This window comes from Heterocephalus glaber, unplaced genomic scaffold (assembly GCF_053883595.1).
Source record: "Heterocephalus glaber isolate CG9 unplaced genomic scaffold, H.glaber_assembly_v1.0 deba00001532, whole genome shotgun sequence".
NCBI classification, from domain to species: Eukaryota; Metazoa; Chordata; class Mammalia; order Rodentia; family Bathyergidae; genus Heterocephalus; species Heterocephalus glaber.
The window spans coordinates 15,260,985-15,274,873 of record NW_028258330.1 but is presented as its reverse complement, the minus strand read 5'-3'; the positions used below and the strand labels follow the sequence as shown (position 1 = coordinate 15,274,873).

General features: G+C 36.7%; 1 pseudogene; it reads left to right on the top strand.

The window, feature by feature from the left end:
- Window positions 1-376: 376 nt before the first annotated feature.
- Window positions 377-2,068, top strand: LOC101698694 (receptor-type tyrosine-protein phosphatase zeta pseudogene; annotated as a pseudogene).
- The last annotated feature ends 11,821 nt before the right edge of the window (window positions 2,069-13,889 follow it).

Here is a 13,889-nt window from a genome sequence, read left to right as displayed (position 1 = left end):
TCTGTCACTTGCATCAAGTAAGCAAACATTACATGCTGAGACTCTGAGATTTCATTTGAAGGCTCTGCCAAAAAACACCTAAGTCACAAAAAGTGGGGGTTAGGGAAAAAGCTGGAGATGATCAGGTGTCTATCACATTGAAAAAGCAGAGGAATGAGCCAAAACTTAGAGACTTAAGCAGTACTTACACAAAACTGCTCTTAGTTCAGTTCTAATGAAGGCTCATTCTGCCACAAAGAGATAGATGCCTTTGCTCTTGGCTTGATACCTCTCATTTTCCTTCCACACTTAGATTACCATGTGAAAAAGAGCTTCCAAAATCAGTGAAGTATCCAATAAACACAGGGCTGCTATACAATCTGAAATTCAGCTAATGATGAGTATTTGGCTTTAACACAGAACGTTAAGACCATGTTTATTGCTCATTTTTAGGGAATTTTCTCTTGCTCTGCAGAAGATATAAATGAGTGCCATTCCAAAATATCTTGCTTTCTGCCCAAGGACCCCTGAAATCCACAGCTGAAGACTTCTGGAGAATGATATGGGAGCATAATGTGGAAGATATCATCATGATAACAAACCTCGTGGAGAAAGGAAGGAGAAAATGTGACCAGTACTGGCCAACAGATGGTAGTGAAGACTATGGGAACTTTTTGGTCAATCAGAAGAATGTTCAAGTGCTTGCCTATTACACTGTGAGGAATTTTACTCTAAGAAACACAAAAATTAAAAAGGGATCCCAGAAAGGAAGGCCCAGTGGGCGAGTGGTCACACAGTACCACTACACTCAGTGGCCAGACATGGGAGTCCCTGAATATTCCCTGCCAGTGCCGACCTTCGTGAGATAGGCAGCTCATGCCAAGCGCCACGCAGTGGGGCCTGTTGTAGTCCACTGCAGTGCTGGCGATGGAAGAACAGGAACATACATCGTGCTAGACAGTATGTTGCAACAAATTCAACATGAAGGAATGGTCAATGTATTTGGCTTCTTAAAACACATTCGCTCACAAAGAAATTATTTGGTGCAAACTGAGGAGCAGTATATCTTTATCCATGATGTCCTGGTTGAAGCCATACTCAGTAAAGAAACTGAGGTACTAGATAGTCATATTCATGCCTATGTTAATGCGCTCCTCATTCCAGGACCCACAGGCAAAACGAAACTAGAGAAGCAATTCCAGCTTCTGAGTCAGTCTAATATACAGCAGAATGACTATTCTACAGTCTTAAAGCAATGCAACAGGGAAAACAACAGAACTTCTTCCATCATTCCTGTGGAAAGATCAAGGGTTGGCATTTCCTCCCTGACTGGAGAAGGCACTGACTACATCAGTGCCTCCTATATCATGGGTTATAACCAGAGCAATGAGTTTATCATCACACAACACCCCCTGCTCCATACCATTAAGGACTTCTGGAGAATGATATGGGATCATAATGCCCAACTGGTGGTTATGATTCCTGATGGTCAAAACATGGCAGAAGATGAATTTGTTTACTGGCCAAATAAAGATGAGCCTATAAATTGTGAGAGCTTTAAAGTCATTCTGATGGCTGAAGAACAAAAATGTCTATCTAATGAGGAAAAACTTATAATTCAAGACTTTATCTTAGAAGCTACACAGGATGATTATGTACTTGAAGTGAGGCATTTTCAGTGTCCCAAATGGCCAAATCCAGGTAGTCCCATTAGTAAAACTTTTGAACTTATAAGTGTTATCAAAGAGGAAGCTGCCAACAGGTATGGACCTATGATCATGATGAGCACAGAGGAGTGACAGCAGGAACTTTCTGTGCTCTGACAACCTTTATGCACCAACTAGAAAAAGAAAATTCCATGGATGTTTACCAGGTGGCCAAGATGATCAATTTAATGAGGCCAGGAGTCTTTGCTGACATTGAGCGTATCAGTTTCTCTACAAAGTAGTCCTCAGCCTTGTCAGTACGAGCCAGGAAGAGAATCCATCCACCTCTCTGGACAGTAACGGTGCAGCTTTGTCTGGTAGAAATATGGCTGAGAGCTTAGAGTCTTTAGTTTAACACAGACAAGGGTAGGGGACCACACATCTGTGCATTGTTTTCCTTTCTAAAATTAGAAAAATCAGTCCAGTTCTTTTATCTGTCTACTTTCCATCACCCGACAGTAACTTTCATGATGTAAGAATTTGCTGCCAAATTTACATTATTAACAACGTGTGCCTTTTTGAAAGATTTCTTGTAATTCACTTATGTTTAAACTAAAATGATTGAATTTTACAGTTTTTTTAAAAATGGAATTGTGGTACTTTTTTCATATTGATTTTAACAGTAGTTTCCAATTTGTAGATATTAGGAATTCCCAACTAAAGAAAATCTTGTTTTGAGTGTCAGGTTTTTAGCTGTATTTGTAGCAATCATCAGGTTTGCTAGAAGTATAACTTTTAATATAGTAGACTGTAAATAAACCATTTTGTTCGCTATGATATTCAACATTTTACAACTGCAATGTTCACCTAAGGTAAGAATAATCTGATACTTACTGTAAATACTGCTCTAGTGTCTCCGTGCACCAAATTTATATTTATAATTGTAGATTTTTATATTTTACTACTGAGTCAGTTTTCTAGTTCTGTGTAATTGTTTAGTTTAATGATATAGTTCATTATCTGATCTTACACTACAAGTCTTCTGACATAGTATTGTGTTATCTAAGTGGTTAACTCTGTGCAAGCATGGAATTTTAACTTTGGTGGAAAATAGAAATACGTTTGTTTTAAAAGATGTTTTTATGAAAATAACACTTTACCAAACATTGTTTAAATGATTTTTATCCAAGGAATTGCAAACATAAATATAAATACTGGCATCAAAAAAAAATATCTTGCATTATTTCAATCCAAAATTTCACCCAGTCCTGGAAATCCTAGGGAAGATTTGGGTTATTCAGACATGATTGAAAACACAACGGTTCTGTTAATTAGTCAGGCCTGGGTTTCAATCTGGGAGCCTCCACTTTGAGCTGCTCCCCAGCTGCCTGCACCTGGATAAGAACTTGCTCTTGAACTTGGAGCGTGCATTTTCATTCACATGGCACGCTAAGTCTCATTTCCCTGTGGAACAGCTCTCAACCATGACTTAAAGGAGATGTTGCATAAATACTAGTCATCCCTCTTTTGTCTAGTAGGATTCCTCACGTCCCATTTTGCAGGCTTCAGCTGTTCACAGTGTGAGCTAGTTGATAGCCCACACTGTGCTGACTGTTTCCTTCCAATCCCACCTCCCTACCCCTCAATGGCACTCCTCTCCCTCCCAAATAAACCCCTTCTATACAGATGCTTGTCTCACAGCCACCTTTCGGTGAAACCAAAGCCAGGCCAAGGAGAAACATTATTACCCACCCCTAGGGTTGACTGTGAGGAGTAAAGGGCACATCACCAGTGTAACACCCAGCACACAGTGGTATTTCATGAATAGCCAGGACTCTCATCTTCTCAATATGTTTTACCAATAAGCTTTTCTAAAAGCCTGTACAAGCACAATCCTTAATGCACAAGAAAATGAATGAAGATTTTCTTGAGCTTCCAGGTAACTGCTATTCTGCAATTATGTTGATCCTTCTGAGTATTTCATCACTAGATTGACAATCAATTCAATTGATAGTGTGCATCCTCTATGGAAATGCCTTCCTGCAGTAATATGCATTTATATATCCAGGTATTTTGGACAAATGCCGTACATTTACAAAGCTCCATAGAGTAAACAGGATAGGGTATAGAAATATAGTATCCTCTACTGGATAAGAATCCTCTAAGTTTATCCAAGATGAGGAAGAATTACTAGGGCTCCCTAGGTAATTTGTGACTTAGTTTTGACCTGTGGACACAGAGTATTCACAGAGCCCAGTCAACTCTAGTCCCAGGATGAGGTTAATCAAAAAGACCAATAGACAGGCTGTAGATCAAATCTATTTCCACTGCTGAAAAAGCAACTAGAAACTGAAGATGTTCAAACTGAGAGCGAAACCAGCACCAAAACTATAAACTTGATAAGACTTTCGCAGAAATAATGATAAACAGTAAATAAAAAGAAGAGTTTTGATGCGATCAAAGAAGCTTCATTTGGGTTATTGGTTATTTTTTATTTGGGGTTTACACTGAATTATTCTGATGTTCACAAATGCTTACTTCTTGCATCAGTGTAGTGACAGATAAAATGGCTGATTAAAATTGCTTTTGGAGGGTTCAATCCTCTACATCAAAAACATCTCAATTTAAAGTATGAAAAATCTGTTGATATGCTCAGGGAATTCTAAATAGCTCAGTTGGACAGTTAGCAAACTCATTATGATGGTTGATGTAAGGGATCTTAATTGCTGCTAAGTGCACCAAACAATACATATAATTGGGATTAAGAGGGAATTTAGCATTGTATAATAAACCTCATGCAAGTCAAGTCCTGGTGAAACAAAAAAGAGAAGTAATGAGCAGGGTTTCCTAAAGTGGGATCATGCGCCGGAAGCATCACTGTCTCCAGGACATTTGTCAGGGAGGCATACCTGCAGGTCCCACCCCCAAAGAGCAACTACAGCCCTTTGTGCTGTCACAAGCTGTCCAGGTGATTCTGATGCACAATATTGTTTAAGCACCATCATTCTGTACCACAGAGAAGAAAGGGGGATTTTTAAAAAAATACTTGAATTTAAGAAACAAGCACACTCTGCACTCTCTTGTACTATATTGTAGCTCAGCAGTTGATTTTGAGTACCACCGCAGCAAGTAGACTTTGAGAGGCAATCCTCACCTGGTGGAATTAATATCTTGGATAGGACTAAAGGAATCATCTGGAATTTAAAACAGCTTTTGTTAATATCTGATGATTCTAAATGATCTCACATTCTTTGAGAGAAAATACAATCTGTAAAACTCCTCTGGGCCTTTGGTGTGAGAGGCAGACAAGGCTTCTTAGAGCTGCTGAAGCCTTCATTTATACCATCCTCCCCTCCTTAATTTGAAAATCAGGATGGTAAATGGGAATACACATAGCATCTGCTGGGGTCAGATCCTCTCTTTCACAGTGGCCAAATTACTGGCGGGGGGCGGGGGGTGGTTTTGGTTTTACTTTGCTTTTACACTGGACTTAATAAAATATTTTAAACCATTATACAATAATTTCTATTAGTATGTTTGTAATACATAATGAACATATTAATCATGGGGTACTGGTACATAGACATATCATATCTTGATCCTTTTTTACTTCTCCTTCCTCTCTCCCTCCTCTTATCTCTTCCCAACCCCAAATCTCTTCCCATCTACACAAAGACTACTTCTCTATTTCCTATCATCTTTCTTTCAGTTTGCTCTTTAAATTACTTACACTTTGGGTTTGTCATATAAGAGAAAACATGTGACACTTAACATGCTGTGTCTGTTTTACTTCATTTATTATTATGGACTCAACGTGCATCCATTTTCCTACAAATAACATGTATCCTATTCATGGCTGCATAGTGCTCCTTCATGTATATTACCATATCTTTATTCATCTTTGATGAGTGTATAGACTTCTCTTGTATTTTAACTATTATGAATTGTGCTGCTATAAACATGGTTATCCAGTATCACTGTATTATGGTGTCTTTAGCTCTTTCAAGAAGATACCCAGAAGAGGTATACCTGGGTCAAATGGAATTTCTATGTTTAGTTTTTTGAATAATTTCCAAACTGATTCCTATAATGGGTATACTAATTTACATTCCTACCAACAATGTAGAAAGGTTTCTTTTTCCACACAACCTCACCAAAATTTGTTGGTTTTGAATTCTTGATGATAACTTTCTAGAGTACGATGGAATCTTAGAGTTGTTTTGATTTACATTTCTCTAATGCAATTAGATGCTGAACATTCTTTTCATATACCCATTGTCTGTTCATTTTAATTTCTCATTGTTTGATTGGGTGTTTTACTTTGGTATCCAGTATTTCTGAGTTCTTTATATGTTTTAGATATTAGTCCTCTGTGGAGTAGCTGGGAAAACTTCCCTATTCTGTAGATTGTCTCTTCACTCTGTTGTTTGCTTTGCTATGCAGAAGCGTTTTAGTTTGATATGATCCCATTTGTTGATTGTTGGTTTACTTCTTGTGCAGTAAGGGTTCTGAAAGATTTTGTGTCTATGTCTTCAAGAATTTTATTTATTTTATCTTCCATCAAATTAAGTGTTTCTATTTTTATATCCAGGTCTTTGACATATTTTGATTTGATTTTAGTACAGAATGAGAGGTATGGGTCTGTATTCATTGTTTTGCATATGGATAACCAGATTTCCCAGCAGCATTTAAAAAAGAAGCTAACTTTACTCCAACATATATTTTTGGCCTCTTTGTTGAAGATCAGATGGCTGAATGTGCTTGGGATTGTTTCTGCATTATCAATTCTATTCCATTGATCCATAAGTCACAGTTTGTGCATCAATAAAACACTGCTTTTATCACTGCAGTTTTGTAATATAGCTTGAAATCTAGGGTTTTGAGCATCTCACTTTGTTCTTGTTGCCCAAGATTGCTTTTTCATTCTGGTTCTCTTCTGGTTCCATATACATTTTAAGACTTTTTTTCTAGTTTTGTAAAGAATGCTGGCATTTTGATTGGGATTGAATTAAATCATATATCTATTGAATTAAATCTATATATAATTTTTAGTAATATGACCATTTTGAAAATACTGATTTTGCCTACCAAGAAACAGGGAATGTCTTACCATTTTCTGTTGTCCTTTTCAATCTCTTTTTTCAGAGTACTATAGTTTCTATTATAGAGTTCCTTCACTTCCTTGGTTAGGTTAATTCCTAGCTTAGCTACTTAATTTTTGAGCCTATTATGAATGGGATTTTTTTCAGGTTCTTACTTTTTTATGAAGTGTGTCTCCTGCAGGCAATGTATGGTGGATTTTATCTTTTGATAAAATCTGTCATTCTGTGTCTTTTGATTGGGGTATTGACCATTAAAATTATGAATTATTATTTAAAGGTATTTCCTGAAAACTGACATTGGATTATTTTCCAGTGCTAATTCCTTTATTTCTTTCTCTTTTGTTTCACTACTCTCCCAATTAGATATACACTTTCCTTTCAGTCCTTTGGTACTCCTAGCCGTCCCATCTCTGTCTAGAATTCCCTTAAGTATTTTTTCCGATGTTGGTTTAGTGATCACATATTTCTTTAGGATTTATTTGCCATGAAAACCCTTTACTTCTCCTTCAATTTTCAAGGTAATTTTGCAGGATATAGAAGTCTAAGTTGACAATTTTCTTTCAGGGCTTAAAATGTTTCACCCCAGTCTCTCCTGCCTTTTGAGGACTGTGCTGAGAAATCCACTGTTATTCTTATAAGCTAGCCTGTAGAGGTTACTTGCTAGTTTTTTCTAACACCTTTTAATGTTCTTTCCTTTTGTTGAATTTCTGAAATTTTGATTATGATTTGTCATGGAGAGGCTTTTGTCTGGTCATAGCTATTGAATTCTTTCCCTAGATTTGGAAAAGAGGTCGAATGTAATAGATCATACAATGTTATCCTAAAATGACAAAATACCATGCAAGCTAAATGACAAAGAAAACCTCAGAATTTATAAGAATTTAAAAAACTAGAAAATGACTCAAAAGTTATGTGAAAATGTATTCACTGAGATCACAACAGAACAAATTCCAAATCTAGGAAAGGATTCAAGTACAAGAGGCATATAAAACCCCAAAGTCATAGAAGGCTAACTTGCTTCTAGCTAGGTGGATTTTCTTTTTCTCATTTAAAAACATTGTCCTCTGAGGTCCTAGCTCTGAACTAATATTAAAGTGTATGCAAGTTATAGCAGTACTTCACTCATTTTATTACTGAATAGTATTTCATTATATAGATTGATAATTTTGAGCAATTATGAATAAAATCACTATAAATATTTTACATGCATTTTTTGCACAAACTTATATTTTCATCTCACTTGTGTAGTTAAGATGGAGATTTCTGGCTTATAAAGTAATCATGTAGTTTAATTTTATAAGAAAATGTCCAATTATTTTCCAAAGCAAGTGTGTATGTCATTTTGCACTTCTAGAGTTAAAATTTAAATCCTATTAACTGCATCCTTATAAGAACAAAGTATGGTCTTCCTTACCCTCTGCTTTAATAGAGGTAAAGTTATATCTGATTATACTTTTAGCTTTCATTATCTTAATGACCTATAATATCAAAAAAAATCCCTATTTGGAATTTGTATATCATGTTTGATGAAATATCTATTAAAATCTTTTGTCTATTTATAAAATTTGATTATCACCTTTTATGAAGAGATCTTTATAGTTTGGATATAAATACTTTATTGAAAAAAGTGTATGCAACTGCTTACAAACTTTTGGGAGAGGTTCTGTCTTTTATGGTCTGAAACAATAACATACATTGGCCAGCAGCCACCTGCAAGTGATGTGAAAGTTGAGATGGAGGGTGCGAGGGCCTGGCTTGGGCTTCCACTACTACAAAGGAGCCAGCGCGTCAGTCTTCATCTTCAAAGTGACATGGTCTGCCTGCAGCTCCCCCAGAACCCACCAGAACATTAAAAACAGGGCACCAGTGCATGCCTATAATCTCAGCACTCTGGAAGACCAAGGCAGGTGGTTGTCAAGTTTGAGCCAGCCTGGGCCACTTAGTGACCTTAGGGAGACCCTGTCACAAAATAAAGAATAAAAGTAGGACTGGGGATACAGCTCATTTAAAAAATTCAGGGTTCAATCCTCAGTACCAAAACAAAACAAAACAGAGCTCCAATACTAAGCTGTCTGGAGTACAAACAGCTTTAGGATTCTACTCACTTCTCTGGCCTTTTACCCTCACACAGTTTAATCTGTTTATTCTTTATTATGAAGTTTGGGATGCCTTTAGAAATAGTTTATTATATTTAAAATAACTTTCAATTATTTTCAGCGGAACGATTAAACTAGCACAGTATAGATCTACTCAGTTCACATGAATATAAACAGTATATTATTTGACTACTAACTGCTGGTCAGGAATTATTAGCTTTCTTCTGCCTTTTCCAATTATCCTACATCCAGTATGTGGACACAGGAAATTTTCCTTTGGAAAAGCAAAGGGTTCTCCCTTCCTTGCACTGTCCTTTCACTGGAGATATGGTCCTTCAGGTTCCCATCTGTGTACAGGATTCTCCACGACTCCATCTCCTCTTCCCTATGCAGCTACAAACGCCAGCACTCTGTTTGAAGAAGGGAGAGTAGACAACCTTCGGGGAACCTCCTGTTCAGTGCCATTTCTCTGCCTGCTGAGTTTTAACTTGCTTTTTTTTTTGGTCTTTTTTGGCTTCTTGAGAATATTCATAAATTTTTTGCCATCTCAGCAAATCACATAACATTTTATCTCACATCAGTAGTTGTTTTGGGGAAGACTTTTGGTTAAGCTAGTCAATGGATCTCTGATTATAGGTCTTTAAGTATGGGCATCTTATTATATAGAAACTTTATTGCTTCTCAGCCTTTTGGCTAAGATCAAGTGTATTTTTCAGAAATTTAAATATTTAATATACACAATGTATAATTTGTTGCTGATGGCATGGATTTTTTAGTCTCATTTTTAAAATCTCCCAGAAGTCTTAAAGACATTTTTCTGTTTTCCTTCATCTCGAACTGATCTTTGTGCGCTGTGGTACTCACTATTTTGCTTCAGTAAACAAAGTGAGCCTAATATTTGCTTCAACAAATATATCCAGATCCTCCCTTTAACCCACATAGTGAGACTGTATGTCCTGGTTCCCTTGTCAATGGAGCCAAGCTGGTTCAAGGTCATACATATAATGAAGATTACCATCTGTGACTCTCAAGTTCACGTTGGGGCTTAAAATGTCCAGGGAAAAATGTATAATAGGTAATGTGAAAGAGGAAGAAAAGGGGCAAAGGGGAAGGAAGTGGGAGGGGTAGGGGAAAGGAAAGAAGGGAATGGAATTAATATGAGAAAATGGAAAAATAGGAACAAAATCTTTGTAAATAGGGAGGAATGGAGGGGTTGAAGGGAGGGCTGGGCAAGGGTGAAAAACAAGAACCAAGAGAGATGATGTAAAGGTGCAAATTTCCAATGATGAATGTCATTATATTGTATACCTAAAATGTACCAATGATTAGAATGAATAATCGATAATGCAAAATAGGAAGAAAAGGTCCAAAGGGGTAGGGGTAGTGGGAGGGGCAGGGGAAAGGAAAGAAGGGAAAGGAAAAATGATGAGAAATGGAAGAAATGGAACAGTCTTTGTAAATAGGGAAGGGTGGAGGGGGTGAAGGGAGGGCTAGGAATGGGGAAAAAATAAGAACCAAGATGCATTATGTAAAGGTACAATGCCCAATGAGAAATGTAATTGTGTTGTATACCTACAATGTACCAATAAAAGAATTTAACAAAAAAAAAATGTTCAGGGCAAGACCTTTCTTATCTCTCTTTTTCTTAGCAGAGCAGCCGTCTCTGTCCTAATGGTAGGATTTTGTTTTTTGGGGTTTTTTGTCAGCCTGGGTGATATTAAGAGTCCCAGGCAACACACAACTGGCACATAGTGTGATTTCAATTACATCATTGTCATTCTGCATCATATAATATATCCCAATTTTACTGATATGTATAAGACCTAAGATAAGAGTTAATTTATCTTTCCAAACAAATGAAAAATTGCCTCATCGTCCCTCACTGATAGACCACCTTTTCCAACTTATTTAATACTATTTATTTTTTTTCGGTACCGGGGATTGAACTCGGGTCCTTGCACTTGCGCAGCAGGCAGTAAAACTACTGAGCTAAATCCTCAGCCCCTATTTAATATTATTTTTAAGATAAAATGTTTCATACTATAACTATAACCAATAGAACCTCAAAACTCTCCTTTTAACTAAAATAATTTTATGCGACAATGTTTCCTGTACAGATGATGTAAAGATATTCCCAAGGTTAATAATGAAAGAAGGTGAGTAATAGATGATTAACATATACTTTCTGTAAGCAATGTGGACAAAGGCTAACAAGCAATCTCCAAAGAAAGCTCTTTCAAAACGCAGTTGCACTAGGGGCCATGGATTTAGCACACTGTCACCGCACTTGCCTCTGCCTCACAAGGGCGAGGTCCTTAGTTCGATCCACAGTACCATAGGAAAAAAATACAGTTGGCCTTGAGACCAATGATCAAGAGTAGGCTGATGATAATGAGATGTCTGTCACACTCTCTGATGTTACAGATTCAAAGTAAGAATGGAACGGCCTTCAGCTGTGCAGTTTTCTTTAAACTATGGGCTTCCTTCAGAACAAAAAGCTCTCTGTGCTCAAAACAAGACAATTTCTTCAGATGGGTTTGAATCTGAACAGGAAAGATAGCGATACTGCAAGGCAAGTCTTCAGAAATCACCACATGTGATTGCACATCCCAGAAGAGATTCCATTACCTTATTTTAGCACATGAGAGGGCATGTGTGGTCTTCTGCCCAAACTGCATCCCCAAGCCCACTTATTTATCCCAAAGTGCCAGCACTGCAATTAAACCTGAATATTGAGGTTTTAGTTTAGAAAAAAAACCCAAACATTAATATCTTTTGTCTTAAAAGAAAAACAAATAACATGTGTGCCATCAGTTCATCACCACTGTTCTAATTCTTCAACTTGACTGTTGAAAATATCCATTATGGTAAACAAAATTAGTCACCAATCCACAAAGGAGAGCAGAAGAGGGGAAATTTTTATCTTCTAACTTATTGTCACCAAAGGAATTATTTGGAAGGAATAGAATTTCTTTATCTGTTTGGGGGGGTTTTGGGTTTTTTTTTTACCATTGATGGTGAATTTGTTAGTGGGAAATTTCCAACCAAAATAGTTTAGTTATGTGAAAATTGATTCTTAGTTTTTTAAAAAACCTGAAGGAACTCATGCATTTACCCAACTTTAGGTTTCATAACCTACAATAATATATTAGCTTTCCCTTTCTTTAACATATAGTTACTCATATTAATATATTATATATCATATATTGCTATCCATAATATATAATGATTATATATAATTAATATGTAAGCTCAATAAACAAAAGTTATATAACCTTAATCTAAGGCAAAATTAGAGAACATTAATTATTACTTATGAAAGTTAATTTCTGTGGTGCTCACTTTAGAATCCTTGAGTCCCAGTGGCATGAGGAATGTTACAAATAAGAAATGAGGTCCTTTTTCTTCAGTGGTGCCTCACAGAACTCTCACTCTGGTCTATATGAACTTACAGTTTCCCTTATAGATAAGATATAAGATATGTCATAATTTATGGCTCAGTGATATTTATAGTATGTAGGAGCAGAGATAGTAGAAGTCATTGCAATTCTCACTGAGTAAAATACTAGAAACCCTCCTTAGGATGGCTATTCTTGTTTTGTTTTCTCTTCCATGAATTTACTGGGAAGAGTATGAGTATGAGTGTGTGTGTGTGTGTGTGTGTGTGTTCTGTGACCTTGCTACTCAACATTAGGAAAAAAAAATCATAATTTGAAGATTCTGTGTTATCTCTTAGCAACCAAAATTTTCTAATGTAAGCAATCACTGTCTATCAGGACAGGGTAGAAACCATGAGAACACAGAGCCTAACCATAGCCTGTGTTGTTGCAGGAGTGGAGTGAGACTCCTCTCAAGTTTTCTCACAAAATTCCACCTCAGAATCATATGTCAAGGACTGAAGATATTGGTAGAGCATTTAACTACCATGCCACAAAAAGGGGGACTTCATACTTCAAAGTTTCTTAGACTGGAAATAGATAAAATACCCAACTGACCACTAAGCTGGTTCTCTTGACTTTTTGAAATCCCAACAGAAGAAATTTTCTGCTCTGTTCAAGCAGATAGCTACAAGACATATATTCTAACTCTTGAGTCCCTCCTGCCTGGGTAGACATTAACCCTTAGACTGTGGCAGGGTAGTGTTAATGTGATTTTTGTCCTAAGTAATGGGTCTTTTTTTTCTTAATGAAACTATCCAGCAGCCATCAAGTTCAAGGAAAGATTTTCAGTCTGTTAAATGTGACTGTCACATTCCAGCCTTCTCCTTGGTTAAAAAGAAATCTTTCTAAGTTTCTGTAGAGTATTATAAATTTACCTCAAGCTAACAGTCTCATTAAGTCAGAAAAATAAAGGCTGCTTTTCAACTTCCATGCAGCATCGAAGTGAGGTCTATCAGTAAGTTCATTATTGAATACAAAAGCAGTTAATTTTTCAAGTGTTCATTTCTTTTTACCCATGTAAAATCTTAGTGATGAGCAACCACTTCTGTGCAAAGACAGATCACAGGTTTTTCAAGGCTGGCTTTCTATCCAAGTTAGAATGAGACAATAATACATGAAAGCTTGTAGCTCTTTTCTAAGATTTGCTTTACCAACTGAGGAGTAACTCCTGAAAATTTGATACACATGTGGAATCCTATTGTAGCCCTTGTCTATGAAAAAGAAAAACACAAAAAGAGAGCCTGAAATGCTGAAAAGAATACAGTGAATTTTCTGTAGAAAAACAAGTAGAAAAAAATCCATCTTAATATTCTCTAGATCAAGTGGAATTCAAATTATTACCTAAGGTCATTGTTCTCCCTTACGTTACTTCTACAAATGATAACTGTGCATTGCCTCTGGTGTGTTCCAAGTCCCCAGGACACCTGCTTCTAACTTTCTCTCCTCTCTCTCCTGGTTGCTACATGTATCCCATCTGTAAGGCAATAGTTAGACAAACATTGGGAAACAGGCCAGCTCACAACGCTCAGCCCTTTTATCTTAATAGGACTTTCCAGAAATCAGGTGGATAAGGATCGAACAAATTCGTACAAAATCTGCTCTTTCAGTCCTTGGTAACAGCAAAGT